We start from the raw sequence: 23,837 nt of genomic DNA on the forward strand, positions 1-23,837 counted from the left end.
TTTTTTGGTTTAATGTGTTTCATAAATTCAGCCTGTGCAGTTCATTTAGGCTCAAGAGTATGGTGTGGTCCTAGAAAAGAGAGAAATTCCTTAGCCAGATGAAAGCTCTTGTTTAATGTGGGGGTTGAAGTAACAACATGCTAGGCACAGTACTTTCCTTCCTGACTGAATCTTATTTGTGATAAACCCTTTTGCTGCTGCAGGCCTAGAATGACCCGTAACATTTTGTGGGTTCCAAACATGTATTGAGCCATTTTACAATAGCCCTGCAAGGTAGGCTTCTTAACTGGGGATGTACAGATAATTTGGGAGTGTAACATACTGCCTACTGGAAAATCTGGGATTTACCTGGGAGTCCCCAACAGGCTGAGGAAGACTGGGCATCCAAGCTGTATAGAAGCAGAAAAGCAGGAATAAATTGAATACGAAATGAAGCCAGCTGGGTCACCTTTGCCCAGTTTTCCAAAGTTTACTTTCTGTTTGGCTTCCGTGGTGATGTCACGGATCCCAAATTGAATCCTAAAATTAGCTGCTTTGAAATGTAGCAACAGGAAGGGGAGGAGTGCTCCGATTTAAGCTGGGTTCTCTGATCCAGAGGCCTTGCTCCATTCTCTGTGGCACTGCCATAGAAGGAGATCTTCAGCTATTTATCTTCCCTCCACCCCCACCCCCCAGAATTTGGTTTCACACAGCATACTAGACAAAAAAGGGGTTAGTAGCTGGCATCACATTGCATTATGGAAACCGAGAGGTCACTGCATGTTGGTGAACCAGACAATCACGATTAGTGTTGAGGTGCTGATTGGTCGGAGCACACCTTTTACGTGAAGATAGCTGTTGTGTTTGGATAACTAGGTTTGGGGATTAGCCACCCACTGGGCTATTACAGAATCCCAATGGGGAAATGTGAGAAGGGGCTGAATCAGGCTTGAATGCAGTGTGAGTCACAATTCAAAGCACTCTGTTCAATTGCTTTGTTTGAAGTTGGGTTCACACAACACGCCAAGCCCTCGTACGGTTGGACTTCAGCTCTGTCTGTTGCGTGAACCCAGGAAAGTTACATAAACAGTGATTTATGGCTTAGCAAGATGCAGAACTCCAGCCAATTGGGGTTATTCAATAAACTACAGGTAGTCCTTGCTTAACAACCATTCATTTAGTGACAGTTTGGACTTATGACAGTGCTGAAAAAGCAACTTGTGACCAGTCCTCACATTTATGACTATTGCAGTGTTCCCCCCAGTCATGTGATTATGATTTAGGCGCTTCGCAACCGGTTCGCATTTCTGATCATCGCAGCGTCATGTGGTTACATGATCACCATTTTTGACCTTCCCAGCCAGCTTCTAGTAAGCAAAATCAATGGGGAACTGCATAATTCGTTTAAAGACCACATGCTTTGCTTAATCCCCACAGTGATTCACTTAATGACCGCTGCAAAAAGGGTTGTAAAATCAGGTCAGATTTGCTTATTGACTGGGGTGATTCACTTAATGACTGCTGCAAAAAAGGTAAAATCAGGTCAGATTTGCTTAGTGACCACAGTGATTCACTTAACGACCTTTGCAAAAAAGGTCGTAAAATTGGGTCAGATTCGCTTAATGACCGCTTTGCTTAGTGACCAAAATTTCAGTCCCAACTGTGGTCCTTAAGAGATGACTGTATGGTTAAGTAGCCATGGCTCAGCACCATGATGGGAGCAGAGTTTAAGATCTGCACAGGGCAGAAGGAAGCTTCATTCTCCTAGCATGGGATGTCATGTTTTTTGGCTGCAGCCAGTATTACAATGCCATCACGGAAGACACCTCTGCCAGACAGACTGGCCCAGCCACAGCTGATGAGCTGACACAGAAGAAAACGAAACAACATTTCCACAACACTGCATTAGTCAGCTCCAATTATCACAGTTAAACCCAGCCTTTTGACCTCACCCTTGCACAATTCGAGGCACGCCCAACCCAAAGTTTACATTGTCTCCCTGGTGGCCCACTGAGCAAATGTGACTCACGAAGCCACCCGCGGGTCCCCCATAGCAAAAGGGAGGTTGGGGACGGGCATGGTGAGGGTGGCATTCTGAGTCTCGAAAACATTCTTCTCTTCTCACACAGTGTGCACAAAGATGGAAAAAGGCTGGAATACCCACAATGGAGGGGTGGATTGTGAAGATGGTGGAACTCACAGAAACAGCATGGCTGACCTGTTGGATCAGGGATCAGACAGTACGTACTTTCATAAAAGCCTGGAAACCCCTTATGGGCTTTTTGCTGAAGCCGGGGGGAAAAATGAATTGGTGATTTGCTGATTAAAAAGGGTTGGCTGTGGGAAGAAGGGAATCATGTGATGCAATTTTAAAGAGGGAGGAGAGAGAGAAAGTTTGTAACTGCTGTAAAGAAGATCGAAAGTCACTTCTTTAGGTTTCTTTTTCCTTTTCCTATCTATATTGTTGCTTGCCCTTTTTTCTTAACTTTTCCCCATGTTTCTCTTTTATCTATGTTAACATCTTCAGTGAAGATTATAGAGGTAGAGAGAGATAAGAGGTATGAAGAATGGAAAGCAACACGTAACCCCGTGTTTCTCAACCTTGGCAACTTGAAGACGTGTGGACTTCAGCTCCCAGAATTCCCCAGCCAGCCATGCTGGCTGGGGAATTCTGGGAGTTGAAGTCCACACGTCTTCAAGTTGCCAAGGTTGAGAAACACTGATCTATGGTATTCCTCAAGTTGAAGAACTCACTCAGGGATGAACTTACTAGCCTTAGAAGTAATGTAGGACTCCTGCCTTCTTCATGACCACCATCATGGAGCAGTTCTGCGTGTCTCCTGACCCACATACAATCCCACGTTGTCCCATGGATGCACAAAACTATGTTCTGATAAGAGAGAATTCCAGTATTTCCCCAGTATGTTCGGTTTCTCTCCCAGAATGCACAGATCCAGCCATTTGAAGTACAGCTGTGTCCACACATCCTTCTAGAAGCACAATGTCAGAAGCACCACCCTTCTTGTGGTCTTCACCACAACCAAGGGCAACCGCCAAACAGAAGATTATGAAACAGAGCTGGTCCTATTTGGGATCATCTTACCATTTGCTGTGTTGATAAAACATGACATGAGGATGTCAAAGAGTTCTTTGAACCCCTAGGATAATCTGAGTCACTTAGTTCAAGGACTATAAGCTGAAAAATGGACCCTCTTATTGGCATACATAACAATTTCAGTTTCCAAGACGGAAGTAGAACACAATGGTTCATGGTCTAAGATTTACACCATGCATTTAACCTGGGTATTGAGCTAACCCATTTTTCTGGGATTGCCCTCAAGCCATATCAACAGGACACCGTCTACCGTGACTTCACCAAGCTTCTTTCTAACCAAGTTTAGCTTCTTGTGCAAAAGCTGCCACAATCACAGGTCAGTTTCACCTGTCCTGGTTAAAGAGGTTGTGTGAACACAGCTGAGGGATTTACAGTCTGCAAACCAGTCTATAGTTTAAAAAAAAAGAAAGAAGCAAGCTGGAGGCATATGCCAACGCAGATCATTCCCATGTTTCCCAGAGCTGAAAACTTGCTCTGAAAATAGACTCACCCAGTTTCACTGGATATACAGCCCTTCTCCTGAAAGTCTCAAATCAAATTAAATCTTTATTAGGGTCATAGACCAGCATAACCTGAAAGCCAGCATATGATGGAAGTCTGCATGGATGCCCTGGAATTTTAATCACCTATGGGTTCGACAGTTTTTCCTCCCGTGTAGCATCATACATATTCTCCGAAATGCAGCACCATAAAAGAGCTTAGAGCAGGGTTTCTCAACCTTGGCAACTTTAAGATATGTGGACTTCAACTCCCAGAATTCCCCAGCCAGCCGTGGCTGTAATCATTCATTTCACGGCCCCCTAAATCCTAAACTTTTCTAGAGTTAGCCTAGCCTTGGAGAAACTAAATTGTAAAAGTTCCCAGGGCGTTTTGCTTCTACCAGCCATCCTGGGATTCTCCATATTTCAGATATGATTGCGGGATGTCTGCTGTAGCTAAGCTGCAATTTCTTTTTACTTTATAATGTCTCGCCTAATAAATGATCCACTTTTATTTCTCCTGTCTGCAACCAACACCTGCCTTGAACTGAAAATATCTTCTTTTGCTTTTCTGCGACGCCGTGAGTCTATTCCCCTTGTCTGGCTTTGCTGTAAAGCAGTAACATTATTTTGGATTGTAAGAAAACTCTGGAATAAGAGTTTAAAGCTGAGATTCCAGGCTGCAGATCTATTATGCCACCAGGTCAGAATATTGATTTTTCCAAATCCTGGACAATATGATGCCATTATTATGTTTCAGAGCCTAGCGGCTGCTGGGTAACACCTTAATGACAACCACAAGATATGTTTAATTATATGCTTAATTAACTGATTATTCTCCATCTGTCTGGTGAATAATTCAGTTATTTGCCCCATGTAAGGCCTGCATATTTGTAAACACTTCTATCTGTGTGTGCACAGTTGTAGACACTTAAGGCTGGCTGGATTAGATCCAATAAATCTTTTTCAGGGAAAATTTGGCATAACTATCTCGCTCCCCTTTCCCTGCCTCCCCCCCCCCCGCTTGCCGTTTGAAACAATCTCCCTCTTTTCACTAACAGCCCATTTTTCTTGCTTCCCCTCCTGCTGAGCACCATTTGTGAGAATCCACGTGAAACATTCTGTAAGTGCCTCTATAAAATGTGTTACATCGAAGACCCCAATTTCACAGGATGTCTTATTTCAAAATAATCTGCGAGGTCTGGATAGAAAACGTTTAATTTCCCCACTTTTCTTTTTTGGCTTAGCTTTAAAATGCTGGAACCACAAAACTTGTGCTTTCAAATCAAAATGTCTTTTTTTTTGTTTGGTTAGGTACCCATGGTGCATAGACTAAATAAATTCTGAGAAATAGTGAAATGTTTTCTCCTTTTAGTAGCAATGCAATAGAAACTGAACATGGGAGAATTTGGTATTCAGTACTTCAATTACCGAAATTCTGCCTAACAGAGGAGATTTTGAGATGGCAGAAAAGAAAATTATTTTTTACAAGCAGAGAAGTTGCCTGAAAAATCTCTTTTGGATTTGTACCCCACAGGCCAAAACTGCAGTGTCAAAGTTTATGGGTAGTTCTATAGATTTTAAAGCTGGCGAGAACCATTATGATAATACAATCTGGGCTCTGGGCAAAAGAAGTGATAGAAAATATGGATCGATAGTACATTTATGGAGGCTGTAATGAGTGATTCTACAGGAGGACTTTCAATTCGATCCCTGGTTTGTTCTAATTAAGCATTAGTTGCTTATTGATGCGATCACGGGCATTTCTGGAAAATCCGTATTTTTAAACATTGCAGGGGAAGAAACAAAAAGGCAATTGTAATTTTTCTTCTAATGCTTAACAGAAGACCTTAATAGTTGGCCCTGTTCTAGTTCATTGCCACTGACACCTGGATCCAACAAAGATAAGAGCTGGGTGTCATCAAGAGACTGACAATGTTTTTCCCTAAATCTCTGAGTGATCTCACTCTGTGGTTTCATGGAGATGGGAAGCCTTGTAGAAGCGCTGAGCACCCTAACCCTAAGTGCCACAAGGTTGGGCAGAAATCCCCCGCTTAAAAGCTGCCCCATCCACACCTACTGCAGCCATCTCTCCAGAAGGATACCTTGGTTGGTGGCATCAAAGCTGCTGAAGGACCAAGTGCCTCAACCAGGTTCCATCAGCCCTGTGTCATGCGCTGCCTACCTCTGAATAACGTTCAGACGCTGGTTTGCAAATCAGGTTCTGGTTTATTTCAGGGCAGGTACAACGTTGGTAGAAAAAAGCTGAGAGTGACAGGAGCGCGCCGGTGCGGGGTTTAAATACCCCGCGCCGGTCAGCGCCCCCTCGCTCACGGTCACGTCACCCCCCTTTGTCCCATGCGTTGCCCTGCCATTGGTTGAGGGTTTCCAGGATCGCCCATCCTCAGGTTTCCATTCTTCTGCTGATTGCTTTCAGCTGGGCGATCCCCGTTGTATTGCCGCTGATGGCTTGGGTGGCTCCGTGATTCGTTTAGCTATTGTTTGTTAGCCGTTAGTCGTTGTGGGTTGATGGCTACTTAACTTGTGCCCCTTCACTTATTTCCTTGTCATTGTCATGAGTGCCATTGCGCTGATGACTTTAGCTCAACGGCACTCATGACATACTGCCCCCTTTTCGAATAGTGTTCTCCCCCGGTTTTCTTGGTTTTGCCCGTGGAGCTGTCAAAACGCCACATTTTTTTTTTTTTTTTCAAAGTTCCCGCCGGAGTAGTTGTCGCCCCTCCCTTTGCTCCTCCCTCTACCACGTGCCTTCCCAGGGTGTGTCCATGGTGCGCATGCTCGGGTTCTGACCTGGCGTGCGCATGCTCCAACCACACCCTGTTTGTTTGGCTCAGTTCGGCGAGGCGAGAGGCGTGGCTGGTCGGGTGCTGCTCAGCTCCAGGTAGGGCCCTTCTTTTCTTATTTGGAGTGCGTCGCCTTTGTTGTGTCTCCTGGGCGTTGCCCCCAGGTTGCCCTGTTGACTTGCTTGCCACTCCCCCGCGGCCGGGGGGCGGGGGGAGGGTGCTGGCGATCGTTTGTCACCACCCCGTGGGCCCGGGGCGGGGGGAGTGAGTCCCGGGGGGGGGAAGGTCCACCCAAGTCGCGGGCTTGGGGGGGGCCCTTTCCCTTGGGGCACGGGAGGCGGGGGGGGGCCTGCGGGGGGGGGGTTGGTTTTGCTGACCTTGATTGCGGTTTGTCGGGGTATGCCCGGTGAAATGCTCTGGTCAGGTCAGGCGCGTTAACGTTGTGCGCCGCCACCCATTCCGGGTGGGGGAAGTGTTTCCACCTGACCAGATAGTGTAGAGTTCCTCGTTGCTTGCGGGAGTCGAGGATGTCCCTGATCTCGAAGTGGTGTTGCCCGTCGATCATTAGCGGTGCGGGCTGTGGCGTGCTTGGGTGCCATCGGGAGGTGGTTGCCGGTTTTAGGAGGCTGGTATGGAACACCGGGTGGAGTCTCCGGAGGTTGTGTGGCAGGTCCAGGCGTATTGCTACCGGGTTCACTATTTGCGTGACTCGGAACGGCCCGATGTACTTAGGCCCCAGTTTTTTCGAGGGTTGGGTTGACTTTAGGAACTTGGTGGAGAGATAGGCCATATCCCCCGCCTGGAACGTCGGTTGTTGGCGCCGGTGCTTGTCGGCCTGCTCTTTGTAAGCAGCCTGTGCCTCCTTCAGCGCCGCCGTGATTACTGGCCATGCTTCCGCGATCTTCCGTCCCCAGTCGCTGGCGTCCACCTGGGGTTCCGGGGGTTGAGGTAGCTCCGGTATGGGGACGAAGTCGCGCCCCGAGACTACTTCGAACGGGGTTTTCCCCGTGCTCGTGTGGACGGCGTTGTTGTATGCGACTTCGGCGAACGGGAGCAGTTCAGCCCAGTCGTCTTGGTGGTAGTTCGTATATGATCGTATAAATTGCTCTAAGGTGGCATTAAGAACCTCAGTGGCTCCGTCCGTCTGCGGATGCCAAGCCGTAGATAGGGCCTGTTGGGTCCCCGTCAGCTTCAGGAAGGCCCGCCAGAATTTGGAGGTGAACTGTGTGCCCCTGTCGGTCACCACACGTGCGGGACATCCGTGTAGCCTGTACACGTGGATGAGGAAGAGTTTGGCTAGTTGTTGTGAGGATGGGACCGACGTGCAGGGGATGAAGTGGGCCTGCTTTGAGAAGTAGTCCTTCACCACCCAAATGGCCGTTTTCTTCTGGCTGGGTGGGAGGTCCACTATAAAATCCATAGAGATTTCCTCCCATGGGCGGGAGGGTTCTGCCACCCGTTGCAATAGCCCCGCGGGTTTGCCTGGTGCCCGTTTGGCCCTAGCGCACGTTGGGCAGGACGCCACGTAGGTTTTTACGTCTCGCCTGAGCGCGGGCCACCAGAATTGGCGCCGTGTTAGGTGTAGGGTCTTGAGGAACCCAAAGTGTCCCGCTTGCTTGGCGTCGTGTGACCTATGCAAGATCGCCTGGCGTTGCGAGTCCGGGACGTAGATTCTGCCTTCCCCCCATGCCAGGTCTTGCGCCATCGTTACCTTGTCGGGGTTTGCCAGGAACCAGGGGTCGGTTTTGAGGGCGGCGGCGAGGTCCGTGCGCATTCCCCCTGGTAGTTGCGGTTGGCTTCTTTCCGTCGCCGGTTGTCCCGCCGTCGGCTGCGCCGTAGCGTCGAGTTGCCTCCGTGCGCCGCTTCGGGTGGTCACGGCCATCCCCAGTTGCGAGGCGGATAGGACCGTCCCAATGGTGTCTGGGGCGGGCTCTTCGTCTTGGGGCAGCCGGGAGAGGGCGTCGGCCAGGAAGTTCTTCTTGCCCGGCATGAACTTCAGCTGGAAATCAAAGCGGCTGAAGAATTGGGCCCATCGGACCTGTTTTGGGCTAAGGCGTCTAGGCGTTCGTAGGGCCTCGAGGTTCCGGTGGTCCGTCCAGACCTCGAATGGTTGGGTGGCTCCCTCGAGTAGGTGACGCCATGTCTCTAGTGCCGATTTCACCGCGAAGGCTTCTTTCTCCCAGACGTGCCATCGCCTCTCTGTCTCGGAGAACTTCCTTGACAGGTAGGCGCATGGTTTCAGGAGCCCCGTGGAGTCTTTTTGTAGCAGGATGGCTCCCAGGGAGAAGTCTGAGGCGTCGGCTTGGACCACGAACGGCCGTTCTGGGTCCGGGTGCGCGAGGATTGGCTCCGTCGTGAACAGCGCTTTCAGCTTGTCGAATGCGGTCTGGCACGCGGGAGTCCAATTCAGCACTGTGCCTGGGTTCTTGGCGCGTCGGGTGTCCCCCACCCCTTTGGTTTTGAGGAGGTCCGTTAAGGGGAGGGCTATCTCAGCGAACCCCCGGGCGAAGGACCTGTAGAAATTCGCGAATCCCAGGAAGCTCTGTAGTTGCCGTCTGTTGCGGGGCCGCTCCCAGTTTAGTACCGCTTCGACTTTTGCGGGGTCCATTTCGATGCCGTCCCCGGAGATTCGATACCCCAAATAGTCTAGGCGCTCTTTGTGAAACTCGCACTTTGTAGGCTTTGCATAGAGCTGCGCCCTTCTGAGCTTGTCGAGGACTTGCCTGACTAAGGTTACGTGTTCCTCGTGTGTTTTTGTGTAAATGAGGACGTCGTCGATGTAGACCAGGACCCCTTTAAACAGATGTTCATGCAGTACCTCATTGATGAGCTGCATGAACACCCCAGGGGCCCCCGCGAGTCCGAAGGGCAGTACCTTGTACTGGAAAGCGCCTAGGGGGCAGTTAAACGCCGTCTTCCATTCGTCCCCCTCCCTGATTCGGATGCGATAGTACGCCTCGCGAAGGTCCAATTTGGAAAAGACTTTGCCCGTGGACAGGTGGGCGAGCATGTCCTTCACCAGGGGTAAGGGGTATTTGTTGGACAGGGAAGCCGCGTTTAGGCCCCGGTAGTCGGTGCAGAGCCGTAGGGTCCCGTCTTTCTTCTCCCGGAATAAGACGGGGGCTCCGACCGGTGAGCATGCTGGCTCTATGAATCCCCTGTCTAGGTTTTTATCGATGAACTCCCGGAGGGTTGCCATCTCCTTCGGGGTCATCGAATAGATCTTTGGTCTAGGTAGGGGGACGTCGGGCAGTAGGTCGATCCGGCAATCCGTCTTGCGGTGGGGGGGTAGTTGGTCTGCCTCTGCCTCTCCGAAGACCTCGGAGAAGTCGGCGTATTGTTCTGGTAGGTCTGCTGTGGTAGCGGCGTTGTCTTGTGTGGTCGCCTCCGCTCGTCCTACCGTGGGGTTGCTTTTGCCAGCTGGTACTGGTGCTCGATACTCGCCGTCGCCGAATGTGAAGGTGCGGGTCGCCCAGTTGATCCGCGGGTTGTTTTTCGCGAGCCATGGCATCCCCAGGACTGCAATGGGCCGTCCGATGGGCGTGACTACGAACGATGTGCGCTCGGTGTGAGTGCCCATTTGCAGGGTGACCGGCTCGGTTTGTAGCGTGGCTGGTTTCCCTCCCGCTGTAGAGCCGTCCAGCTGGTGGAATGCCAGCGGCGTGGGGAGGGGGAAGCAGCGGAGGTCGAGTTTGGCGACTAGGTCGGGGTGGATGAGGTTTTTTGAGCACCCCGAGTCCACTAGTGCCGCGGCCGTGGTGGCTCCGTTGCCGGCAGAGAGTTGAATTGCTGCCAATATTACGGAGCTTTTGTCGTTTCGTTGAGGTGGTCCGCGTTGCTGTCCCACCGCCTGCCTCGCCACGCGTCTCAGGGCAAGCGGGGAGCATTTCCCGCCGGCTGGTCGGGGTCGGTATTGTCCTCTTCTCCCCAGTAAGCGTCCCAGCCCTCTTCCGGTGTCGCTGTGGCCACGGTCATTCGGCGGTGAGGGGGCGGCCCCGGGTTGGGTGGTTTGGGGCTAATTTTCGGGGCGGGCTTGGGCGCGCTGGTCGGCGGTCGGTTGGCGAAGCAATCCGCCGTCTTGTGCCCTAATTTGCCACACCTCCCGCAGGGCTCCCGGTTGAACTTCTTTTTTGGGTATATGGGGCCGGCCATCCCCCCGTGTGGTGCGGGTACCTTTTTCCCGACGTAGTTTGTGTCTTCCGTGGTTGTCATAAGGAAGGTGCGGTGCGCGTGTTCGGCTTTCCCCGCGAGGTGGATCCACCCGTGTAACGTTTCTGGGTCGTCGCGGTAGAGGGCCCATTGGAGAACGTCGCGGTTGAGCCCCCTTTTGAAGATTTCCAGCAGGGTGGTCTCAGACCAGTCGCAGACCTTTCCCGCGAGGGCTTTGAACTCCAGGGCGTAGTCAGGGACCGTGCGTGTGCCCTGTTTAAGTCTCTGGAGTGCGCTTTTCGCCCGTACTTTAGCTAGGGGGTCTTCGAAGTAGTTTTTCATCTCTTTGATGAAAGCAGGGAAGGTGGCGAGGGCAGGGGAGCTGGACTCGTACAGTTGGACGTACCAGTCCGCCGCCCTGTCTTGGAGTTTGATCGCCACGGCGGCGATCTTGTCGGCCTCGGAGTCATAGGAGTGTCCGTGCCTCCCCATGAACTCCCTAGCGTTGGTAACGAAAAACGAGAGTTTTGAGGGGGTCCCATCGAAGAAGATGGGGAAGTCCTTTGGGGCCCGGGCGTTTTGCGCGGCCCCGCCTCTCGCTTCCCGGGGTGTGGTGTCGGCCGCCTGTGCCGTCTGCTGGCTCTCCTCTGGCCCGTGTGGGTTCGGTGCTTCGCTCGGGGTGTGGGCTTGTGCGGGGACGTCGTTGGGTGGCGCGGGGGGCATAAGCGCCTGGAGCATGGTCCGGAGTTCCGTCAGCTGAGCCCGCATGGCCGCGAGTTCAGCTCGTGCCTCCTCGTCCACAGCCCGCGCCGCCGCTGGGGCCGGTTCCGTTGGCGCGTCCTCGGGGGTGGGTTGCCGGTGGGGTTCATCGTCCCTCCGCCGCGGGTCCGCTTCCTCCTCCGTCTGATGGGTGTCTCCGTCGTCCTCCTCCGTGTTGAGCACCGTGGGGCTGTCGCTCCACGCCCGTTGCTGGGGTGCGATGTGGGGCGCGGGGTCCTCCGCTGGTTTCGGAAGTCGTGCTGCTCCCTCCCGCGGTCGGGTTGCCTCCGTCGCCATCTCCCCTTGGGGTTGGAGCTGAGGCTCGGGTCGGGTGGGGTGGGCGTCCATGGCTCCGGGAGTCCGCGGTGCCTCTGGCCTCGGTCGGTCCTCCTCTGTCTCTTGCCGCGCGGCTCGCCCTCCTTGCCCGCGCCGTTCCGGCCTCATCTTGCTGGTCTTCTCGCCGTCTACTCCTCCCGCGGCTCGTTGTCGTCCGGTGGGGCTCGGCGAGGCTGAGTTTATGACTCTCAGCTTTATGTCATGCGCTGCCTACCTCTGAATAACGTTCAGACGCTGGTTTGCAAATCAGGTTCTGGTTTATTTCAGGGCAGGTACAACGTTGGTAGAAAAAAGCTGAGAGTGACAGGAGCGCGCCGGTGCGGGGTTTAAATACCCCGCGCCGGTCAGCGCCCCCTCGCTCACGGTCACGTCACCCCCCTTTGTCCCATGCGTTGCCCTGCCATTGGTTGAGGGTTTCCAGGATCGCCCATCCTCAGGTTTCCATTCTTCTGCTGATTGCTTTCAGCTGGGCGATCCCCGTTGTATTGCCGCTGATGGCTTGGGTGGCTCCGTGATTCGTTTAGCTATTGTTTGTTAGCCGTTAGTCGTTGTGGGTTGATGGCTACTTAACTTGTGCCCCTTCACTTATTTCCTTGTCATTGTCATGAGTGCCATTGCGCTGATGACTTTAGCTCAACGGCACTCATGACACCCTGTCTCCTGACCAAGAAAACATATTCAAAACCACACGCTATGGAAGTCTTGTGAGCGTCCCCTTTGCCATACCTAGATATTTTCATGATGTTCTCCACACTCTGCGCAGAAGAGCAATTACATTAGTGCAAAAGCTGTGGGAGAGGACACTCATAAGTAATTGTGTGTCGACTGTCCCAGTCGTTGCTGTTTTCCCCAGAGCAGCCAAGTCTTTGATGGGAGTGCCAGTCAAAGTCCCCCAAAGCCTTCTGAAATCCATTGGGGTCCGTCTTCTTCTGTAGGGTCCCCAACCACTAGAGCAGTAGTCACTACAAACCTAAATCTAAACAGGAAATGGGCTGCCCATGACAAGAGAAGAGACCAGCTTCTGAGTCCGGTCAAGATTTCCTTGGTGATTTGTCCTTCAGATCCAAACACAGAGACCACAGCTTTAACACACATACACACAGAGCTCCATGGAATAAAATAAAACAGTGGAGATACTGGCTGTGTTTCTGTTTTCTCCTATTTGGTCAATGGGGAAGGGAGATCAGCGTGGCATGGTGGGGGAGGAGGCTAAATCTCTCTCTGCCATGGCCCAGATCCAAATTGCCTTGCCTCACCCCATAAGTGCTTTAACAGAAGGAAATAAACTGGGGAAATCTGGTGACTAAGAAGTGATCCCCTGCATAATTTGGATCGTAACCCGCTGCAGTCTAACTGTGGATGGAAAAGCTGGTGGGACCATATTTCTGGTTCCTCACATGCGGAGCTTATGAAGTGGGCTTCGCTGAATTTGTACGGAATCCTAGAACTCTAGAACCAGATGGTAGCTCAGAGGCCACCTAGTCTAACCCCTCTTGCTCAATGCAAGATCTGCTAAAATAGTGCTTTTCAGGCTGTGGAAATCTGCTAGTTAAAAAAACAATCTATATCCCCTGATCAAGAGGCAAAGCTCCAGTGATAGAAAATTGGCTGCGTTTGAATGCATTTTTTTTCTTTTTGCCCTTAGTTTTTTTTTTATGACCCCCATCAAATTCTGCAGAACCCCAGAGCTCACAAAACACTGTCTCAAGAACCCTGACCTAGAACCTCCTTGACAGATGACCATCCAGCCTTGGTCTGAAGACCTGTGTTGTTCAGTGATATGGGCCTCTTCATTTTTCACGACACTATCCAGGTAGTCCTTGCTTAACAACCATTTATTTAGTGACTGTTTGGACTTACAAAGGTGCTGGAAAAACTGACTTACAACCAGCCCTCACACTTAACGACTGTTGCAGTGTTGCAGTGTCCCTCTGGTCACGTGATTACGATTTGGGCGCTTGGCAACCAGTTCTCATTTATGACCGTCGCAGCATCATAAAGTCACATGATCGCCATTTTTGACCTTCACAGCCAGCTTCTGGCAAGCAAAATCAATGGGGAACCACGTGATTTGCTTAAGGACCACGTAGTCTGCTTAATGACCATGATGATTTGCTTAATGACTGCTGCAAAAAACGGTTGCAAAATCGGGTCAGATTTGCTTAAGGACCACATCGCTTAGCAACCGAAATTCTGGTCCCAATTGTGGTCATTAAGCAAAGACTACCTGTATTGCATAGCCAGAAAGGTTTGGGTGTACATGGGTCAAGTCAGCCCAGAAAACCTGAAGTCAACATTGGAACCAGTCATCCCAATCCCAGCTATGATATTATCCCACTATCTCTGTAGGACCCCAGATGAGCTTTTTCAGCATCAAAGCCTGTTCATTCCCTACTATCCAAGGCAGTGCTTTGGACCGACAGGACGAAATATGGAAGTCAGATTTCAGCTGTAAATAGGAAACGATTCTGGCAGGAAAAATTTCCAAACAGAGTAATTGTGATTCCCCTCTGCATTGTTTTTTCCAAGCCATGCCAGCGAAAGGTGCCAAAGATGGATGAATCCAAATGACTTAATAGATTAGAGAAGGGGAAAATATTTAGGGAGTAACCTGATGTTTAGATGTGTTTGGCTGCCAATTGTAATCTGACTGACAGAATGGGAGAGTGAAGAATTCTGTATTCAACAGCCACGTGGAAGGGAAGAGAAGGGGAGGGGAGGGGAGGGAAGGGGAGGGAGGGAGGGAGGGAGGGAGGGAGGGAATGGATGAATGGAAGGGAGGGAGGGAGGAAGGAAGGTAGGTGTAGAGCAGTGTTTCTCAAACTTAGCAACTTTAAGGCATGTGGACTTCAAGACTTCCCTAGTCAGCATACTGGCTGGGGAATTCTGGGAGTTCAAGTCCATGTCCCTTAAAGTTGCCAAGTTTGAGAAACACAGGTCTAACCTCTTTTGCCTATCACTGATTGCTGGCTGATGAACCTCTTTCAGATTTGCCCCTTTTTCAGGTTTGTTCTTTATTTTTTCCAAGAAAATATGGTCACCATGGTTTAGAGGCCTGCATTTTACATATATGCACACCTTACTTCAGGAGCTATGCAGTAATGCAACTGTTTTGATTTATTTACACATTTTAATAGCTAGGCTGTGCTACTGTTTAACAGCTATTACCATCAGAAAGCTCCTACTATTCAGCCTGATCTCCTGTGTTTTGCATTCAACCTTTCAAATCAGTGAGCGCGCACACGCACACACACACACATACAGGGGTGAAGGGCTTTCATTGCACAGTTGCAGCCAACTTGTTGACTTTTTTGACCTCTCCAGTCAATGCCTCCTGAAAGTCAAAATATAGGCATCCCGTATAAAATAGGAGTCTCCAAAATTGGAGATGCTGCAGGAACTGGGAGTGAGAGTTAAAGGCAAGAAGGCAATAATTAACAAAAAATACAAAGAAGCTTTAAAAGTTCAGTATTATGTATCATATTCATTTCTCCTTTCCTTTCTTTTTTGGGGGTGGGGGTTAAGCTTCAGCGTGGTTGTAATTATAAGCATATTGCAGCAAGAAACATTGTTACCCGTGATGAAGGGGGGAAAAAAATACACACACACACACACACACACACACTGTTGTGTGTGTGTGTGTATAAAATCTGAGTCAGCGTCTTTGTTCCAGCTGCAAGCTTTATTATTCCATGAAATATTGTCCTGTGGGCAAGGGAGACAGCTCCTTGCAGGCTTAAAAGAAAAGGAAATGCAAAGTCTGTTGTGCAGACGCAGACCAAGGAGTACAATTTAAACCAGGTCATTATGAAAAAAAGTCAAAAAGCAAAATATGAAACTTGAATTGGCCATAGGCAAGGAGCAGGGCTTGATTGGAGACAGCACCCAAGTCTCCATAGACTTCAGCATATGTTACCTGTGTTCTCACAACATGCTAAATCAGTTGAGTTAAAGACCTGGTGGATGCATTCACACATGCTAAGCTTGGTGAGTTTTAACCTTGGTTAGCTTTGGGATTTTTTTCGATGGCTTACCATCAAAAAATGGTAAGCTATTTGGTGGGAGCCCATCAGGTTGCAGTTCAGTGTGTTATATGAAGCCAGAAAATGTGTGAATCGAATAACCAGGTTAATTGTGTTGTGTGAATGCAGTGACTAAGCAGGTTCTCATAATATATTTATCCAGGTTAGTTACAATTTATGCAACTGCATTCACACAACTTACTCAGCTTGGTTGGTTTTAACCTAATAAGTTTATGGGTGGGTGAATACATTGTGTGAACCCAGCCTTTAGGATATTTCATGGTTTATTTTATGTATGGATATATGGCAAGCTGCCACATCAGCCGTGTGAATCAATGTCTCCTTAAGGAAGACGTGCTTGCTTTTTATAGAAGTGTCTGCAGGGTGTGTCAAAAAAGTCATGATGGGGACCATGATGGTATGATCAAAACTCTGCTTTTTATGTGAGTCACATCATGGTCTCCATCGTGACTTTTTTTACAATACCTGGCAGACACCTCTGCTTTAATATGTTGCAGGAATGTTTCCCCAACCCCTCCCTTTTCTGGTAGAGATTTTTTGTCCTTTTAGAAACTGGTAAGAAATGGTGAAGAGCAAGAAGGAAGTGCGTGCCAAGGTGGGAGAGTTAACAGAGTTAAGATTCTTCTCCAACCTCTGATTAAGATGAAATTTCCAGGCAACAAAGATTTGCAGGCACAAGATGAATCAAAGAACGAATCTAACTCAAGGCTGATCTACGCTGTAGGAATAGGGAAAGGTTGACTAAGTAGTGTCAGAGTTTTGATTTGTCTAGTGTTACTCTTTAAATTTTATTGTCTTTGTTTTATTGTCCTCTCTATGTACTCTGCAAATTGTGTGTTTTTATGCAGCTTGGAACCTCCTAACAGCAGAGTTCCTCTAAATTAGAGTCAGACCCTCTAATGTGCATAGATCACAGCTTTTCAGTGGAAACCCTGACCCGGAGCCGAAGCTCCAGTGACAGAACATTGGGACTTTTCTCCCACAGAAAAATGATAAACCGCATTTTTCTCATTCTTTTTAAATAACAATCTGTGATTTGAGCCAGCAGTCAATTTTAACTCCTTTGCCTTTGAAAGGTTTACGCGTGTCTGAAGATAAAGAGGAATCTGTTCCTTTTCTCTTTTATTTTTGTTTAAAAAAAGCTGATTCTTTTTATACCTTGTGGGATTCATCTATCTCCCAAGGGTGGGGCAATTAATTTCCTTAGCCACTAATCTCAATGCTTCAGGTGTAGGAGGCGGCACTATAGAATTTATTTCCTTTTTATCAATTTTTTCCCCTTTCACATGTCGGTCAGGCACACAGACTATGAGAGTCCTGCCTTTCTCACATGCAGGGATTAGCAGGCAGGACACCTAGCATGGTGCAGGTGGCAGAAAGAACTACCAAGCCGCTAAACCAGGACAGGAGTTGGAACTGAAGCATGTAAACTCAAGTCTGCAACAACATATTACATTAACTACAGGTAGTCCTCACTTAATGACCACAATTGGGACCAGAATTTTGGTTGCTAAGCAAAGTGGTCATTAAGCAAATCTGGCCCAATTTTACAACCTTTTTTGCAGTGGTCTTTAAGCCAATCACCGTGGGCATTAAGTGAACCATGTGGTTGTTAAGCAAATCACGTGGTTCCCCATTGATTTTGCTTGTCAGCAGCTGGTTGGGAAGTCAAAAATGGCGATCATGTGGCCATGGGACGCTGCAGTGGTCATAAGTGTGAGGACAGGTCGTAAGTCTTTTTTTCCAGCACCATTGTAAGTCCAAACTGTCACTAAATGAATGGTTGTTAAGTGAGGACTGCCTGTATAGGAACTGAATTCATGTAAAATGCAGAGGCATCCCCTGAAAATAAAAGAAAGCAAAACAAGGATGAACCCTAATCACGCCTAGCTTGTTGATTCTCCTCCACCTTGTTGGGCACCCCGCCATAGAATTAGCACACAAGAATGGGTTATTTTCTCTGGGAATTTTGCTCGGTTGTCTGAAGACTGTTTTGCTATATTAAAATACCCCACAAACCTGCCTAGTGAATCAGTTACTAAGGGGTTGTGAAGGGCACTTCATTTTACAGTCCACTGTTTCCAAGCCCTGTGAAAACTCTCCTTTCCTTCCGCTCCGATAGGCCCTGCATTTTTTAAGCTCCACCGGGCTCAGGGTCAAGGTTAGGTAAACAGTGGTTTGACGTTGGGTAGAAACATCTTGGTTCATGCTCTTCTCTTCTGTCCTGAAATTCCATGTCCAAGGCAGGCCGAGGGTTCAAGCTAGTGAGTCATTTCTGGAAGGGTTCTTACCCTCTCTCTGTGGGATGACACACCGATTTGTGCAACGATCTCTGTGTCCCCTCAACAACTGTTTTTTGTGCATAGCCACAATCACCAGGTAATTATCATTGCCTGTACCTTCCCCTGCATTTTGTTTCACTCAGACCCTTCTGCTTTTTAATCTTCCCTCCATTATACCTTATGATGTCTGTCTCTCTCTCTCTCTGTCTGTCTGTCTGTCTAGCTAGCTAGATACCTCTTTCAGGGAAATGCTCCATGCATCTATATTCTACTGAAACTCTTGTGTCTGTTTGTCACCTTCAATTGGGCGAAACGGTGTGCCATAGGGCAACAATTTTGGAACCAAGGTACCTCAAATGGGCTAACTACTGCCCAGGGTCCCCCATGTGGGGGAGATGGGCGGTGATAAACATATAATGAATAAAATAAAATAAAATAAAATAAAATAAAATAAAATAAAATAAAATAAAATAAAATCGAACAGAATGCGTCCAAAATCCAGGACCCGTAACTCCTGTGGGACTGAAATTTGGCAAATTTTATAAAACATTTTCTGACATAAAAATTACCATAAAACTTCTTATTGTTTTTATTTTTTTTTAAATGGTCTTTATTAAATTATTTACACAAATAATACAAACATAAAATGACAAATCAACAATAAACATAAAATGCAAAAACAAGAGAAAGAAAAAAGGAAAGGAGAAAGAAGAAAGAAGAAAGAGAAGAAGAGGTTTAAAAGAAAGGAAATGGATTTCCAACTCCCTAAGTAATACAATTTTATACCTTAACTAAATAATTTCTTTTCACAATTCACTAATTTGGTTACAATCATTCTACAGTTCTATTGAGATTATATAAGTCAAATACATAATATTCACATCTTGTATTATATTCATATGTTTTACACATTTACGTTAATTTTGGGGCCGATTCTACATAGTTGAAGAAGGGGGTCCAGTCATTTTGAAAATCTTCCACATTTTTATCATTTAGCTGGTCCGTAAGTTTTGCCATCTGCGCCAGATCCAGGGATTTAAATGTCCATTCTTCCATTGAGGGGGTCAGTTCTTCCTTCCACTTTGATGCATACGTAATTCTAGCTGCGGTGATCAAATATCGTAACAGTTTTCCATGTCCATGTTCCAAATCCTTGTCCATGATGCCCAATAAATAGAGTTCCGGTGTTCTATTAATTTCTTTAGTCAACATTTTACAAATTATATTGTGTATAGATGTCCAAAATTTTTTCGCCTTCTTACAAGTCCACCACATATGATAAAATGTTCCTGTTTCTTTTTTACACTTCCAGCAGACTTTTGAAGTATTCGGAAACATTTTGGATATTTTGTCCGGAGTAATGTACCACATGTACATCATTTTGTAAAAATTTTCTTTTAAATTATAATTTAAAGTAAATTTCAGCTCTTTGGTCCACATTCTTTCCCAAACGTCATAGTCAATGTGATGTCCAAGATTTCTCTCCTGTTTAATCATACATTGTTTAATTTGTACATTTGCCATTCTTATTTGTAATAACATTTTATATATTTTGGAAATCATGTGGTCATTGTTGGCATAAACTGAATTATCCCACCAGGTTAAATCTTTTGTGAATTTGTAACTTTGGGCATCAATTTTAAATTGTCCCTTTAATTGAAAATACAAAAACCATTGGCATGGATGTCCTTCGTTTTACAATTCATCTCTTCTTTTCATTTTATATATAGCCCCTTCAAATTTTATTAGGTCCAAAGAGCCATTTGCAAATTCCTGTTTTTTCTCTCCCACTATACGCTTCTTGCGGGGAAATCCATAACGGTAGAGTGGGTGTTAGAGTAGATTTATATTTTTCCCAAATTCTAAGAAGGGACTTTCTAATGCAATGATTATTAAATACTTTATTTACTTTCAATTTGTTATACCATAGGAATCCATGCCAACCAAATTTCAGGTCGTGGCCTTCTAGATTTAATAATCTATAATTTTGTAAAGTATTCCACTCTTTTACCCATAATAATCCACATGCTTCATAATATAATTTAAAATCTGGAAGACCCCAGCCTCCTCGTTCTTTAGCATCCTGCATTAATTTAAGTCTAATCCTTGGTCTTTTCCTTTGCCAAATGAACTTTGATAGGTCTTTTTGCCGTAATTTAAAAGTTTTGTCAGTTAATATTGGAATATTTTGAAATAAAAATAACATCCTTGGCAAGATACTCATTTTGATTACAGAGATTCGCCCCATAAGTGATAAATTTAGTTTTTCCCACTTCCCTAAGTCTTGTTGAATTTCCTTCCATAATTTTGCATAGTTGTTTTGGTATAGATCGTTAGTTTTAGCTGTAATCTCTATCCCTAAATATCTGACTTTTTTAACACTAGAGAATCCTGATTTATTTTCTAATATATTCTGAATATTTTGTGACGTATTTAAGTTTATCATTTTCGTTTTTTGTTTATTTATTTTGAAACCAGCTAATTCTCCATATTCTTGTAGAGTTTTTAATAAGTAGTCAAGAGATGTTAGTGGATTTTGTAGGGTAATAACTAAATCATCTGCGAACGCTCTTAATTTATATATTTCTTGTTTTACCTTTATTCCCTCCATCTGATTTTCCTTTCTAATATTCTCCGGTTAGGACTTCCAAAACCAATATGAATAGTAAGGGGGAGAGTGGACAACCCTGCCTGGTACCTTTTTCTATTACGCATCCTTGTGTTGTATCTTCGTTTATCACAATTTTGGCTTTTTGGAATGTATAGATTGCTTTGAGTGCCTTTATAAATGTGTCGCCAAAATCCATAAATTCCAAGGTTTTAAGCATAAAATTCCAGTTTAAATTGTCAAAGGCTTTTTCTGGGTCTAAAAAGAGTACCATAATCTGTTTTTCATTATGAATTTGGGCATATTATATTTATGATAGTCCTTATGTTATCTTTTATGTGTCTTTAGGGTAGGAGTCCACTTTGGTCATGACCAATTATTTCTTGTAATATAATTTTTAATCTTTCAGTTAGAATTAATGTAAATATTTTGTAGTCATTATTCAGTAGCAAAATAGGCCTATAATTTCTACATAGTGTCGGATCCTGTTTCTCTTTCGGAATTAATATAATATTCGCCTCAGACCAAGATTGAGGTATTGGATTTCCTGATACAATCATATTCAATAAATCCTTAAATGGTAAAGTATTTGATCTTGGAAATATTTATAGTATCCTGTAGAAAAACCATCTGGTCCTGGGGCTTTGCCTGTTTTCAGTTTTCTAATAGCATCTATAATTTCCTGTGTTGTAATGGGGTTGTTAATTGTTGCTTTTTGATCTTTAGTTAGTTTCTTTAAATTGTGTTTTAGCAAATAGTTTTCAATTTTGTCAATTGATATTTCTTGTTTCTTATATAAATTTGTAAAAAAGTTATAAAATGCCTTCTTAATTTTTTCATTGTCAACTAATTCTTCCCCATTTTCTTGAATTTTGGTAATGGTTTTTTTTTTCCTTATCTTTTCTTAATTTATATGCCAGCCATTTACCTGCTTTATTAGCATGTTTGAAGTTTCTTTGTTTGATATATCTCAGTTTCCTTTCAGTTTCATCTGTTGTAAGTATTTTTAATTGTTGTTGCAAAATTTTTATTTGGCGATTTATTTCCTCATCCGATGGCTTTAATTGGAGCTCTTTTTCTTTTAACTTAATTTGATCTAAAATTATTTGAGTTTTTTGTTGTGCTTTCCTTTTCGAACACCTATTTTGATACATAAAGAACCCTCTCATATAGGCCTTACTAGTATCCCACACAGTACCAATACTTACTTCTTTATTTAGAAACCATTCAAAGAATTCCTTTAGTTTCTTTTTGCAATCTTCTACAAATTCTTTATTTCTCAGCAAAGTTTCATTTAATCTCCACCTATAATTTTGGGGTGGAGTTTTATGCTCAATTGAATCAGGTTATGGTCTGAGAAGGATCTGGGGAGGGTTGTTACATCAGAGATTTTATTTGCCAGATTTTTAGATAGCCACATCATATCAATCCTGGAGAACGATTTGAATCTATCTGAGTAGAAGGTATAATCTCTGGCCAAGCCATTTTTATGTCTCCAGGGATCTACAATACCCAAATTTTCGGTCATATCAAAAAAAGACTGAAGTAATTTTCCTTGATTTTTTTAATTTGTTGTTCAGACTTTCTATCAATGATAGGTAAAGTAACCCCATTCCAATCTCCCATCATAATCCAATTATTATAGGGTAGTTCAGAAAGTACATTAAGTAAATGTTGATAAAAAAAATTCTGATTATCATTCGGGGCATATACTCCAACCACTAATACTTTAGAGCTTGGTAGTTTCACTTCTATTATTATATATCTTCCATTTTTGTCAGCACTTATCAATTTAGAATTTAAATGAGACTTTGCATATATTACAATTCCATTTGTTTTTTTTTCACTTGCTGCTATAAATTCATTTCCTAATTTCTTGTTTATCAAATATTTATCATCTTTTTTAGCAATGTGCGTTTCCCGAAGACATATAATATCTTGTTTTGATTTATATAAATAATGAAAAACTTTTTTCCTTTTAACTGGGGAGTTGACTCCATTTATGTTCCAGGAGAGGCATTTTAGTTCATTCATTTGAGAGAAGCATTGTAAACTCTTTAGAGCTAGAAGCTAATTCTTCTACACTGGGGTCTTCAGAATCTAGACACTTTCCTTTACTTTCTTTGCTTTTAAATCTGTCACTCCCCTCTGCATCTGTTTCCAGATCTTTCTTACGTTTTTTAAGAAATTCCTGCGCTTTTGAGATAGTATTCAATTTGTATCTTCGTTGTTTAAACATAACATTAACTCCCTCCAGAATTTCCCATCTGAAGGGAATTTTATTTCTTTTTAAGACATCAGTAAGAAAAAAGCATTCTCTTCTCTTTTTAAGTATTTTCAGTGGTATGTCCTTCAGTATCATGATTTCCTCTCCTTCAATGTTAATTTTTTTACCATAAGAGGCCTGTATTATCAATTCTTTTGTCCTCTTTCTTGCAAATTCAATTATTATGTCTCTTGGTTTCCTATGAACCTTTGCATATTTCGAGTTAACTCTATATATTTTTTCTATATTTTCTTCTAATTTTTCTTCATCCCAGTCAATTAAATTGGCAAGCATTTGAATCACTATTTCTCTGATTTATGACATAATACAAAATGTCAAAAAACTTCCGGTGGTCAGCTCCTGATGTTTGATTGGGCTATACAGTTCAGTACGAATGACGTGGGCTACTTTCAAGGCAGATCCATCTCTGAAGGTCTCGTTGAATTTTTAAGAACTTTTCCAGCGAAGGCAGGACCTTAGAAGCTCGGCCATCATTGAAGGTGTTGAGGAATCTGGTCAGGAAATATCTCTGAAATGATGAGCCAACGGGGCGTGGGTTGTCCAGTTTTTTAATGGAATTTCTCTCCCCACTGACCCCAGAAGAAGGCACGGGCAAACTGCTTCCATAACGTTGCCAAGAAGCCTGTGGTGGCACTCACATAGTCACCAGGAGCCATGCTCAACTCGATGGAGGCTTCCCCTGTCTAGTCAAGGATAGCTGGCACCAGGGAGACCCACAATACGTTGAGCTAGCGTTGGGTAGTGGAGGTATTGGACTCAGGGGCCAATCATTCCCTCTCAGTCTCAGATCCAGTGTGGGGTAGTGGGGAAGGAGCTGGGCTGAGGTGGGGGGAGACCCAGGTTCTGGTCTTCCCTCAGCCATGGAAGGTCTCTTGGGAACTCTCAGCCTGTCTGTCTGCCTGTCTATCTCTCTCTCTGACCAGCTTACCTTATAGGGTTGTTGTTGAATTTGGGCTGAGAGACCCCATTTCTTTCCCCCCCTTAGTCGCAGAAGAT

General features: G+C 45.6%; 1 protein-coding gene across 1 annotated transcript in view; it reads left to right on the forward strand.

Annotated features, from left to right (window-relative positions):
* Nucleotides 1-23,837, forward strand: part of LOC134498594 (retinal guanylyl cyclase 2-like) — a 109,076-nt gene that overhangs the window by 1,411 nt on the left and 83,828 nt on the right. The gene's annotated exons all lie outside the window — the stretch shown is intronic.

The sequence above is a fragment of the Candoia aspera genome, chromosome 5 (assembly GCF_035149785.1).
Source record: "Candoia aspera isolate rCanAsp1 chromosome 5, rCanAsp1.hap2, whole genome shotgun sequence".
Lineage (NCBI taxonomy): Eukaryota > Metazoa > Chordata > Lepidosauria > Squamata > Boidae > Candoia > Candoia aspera.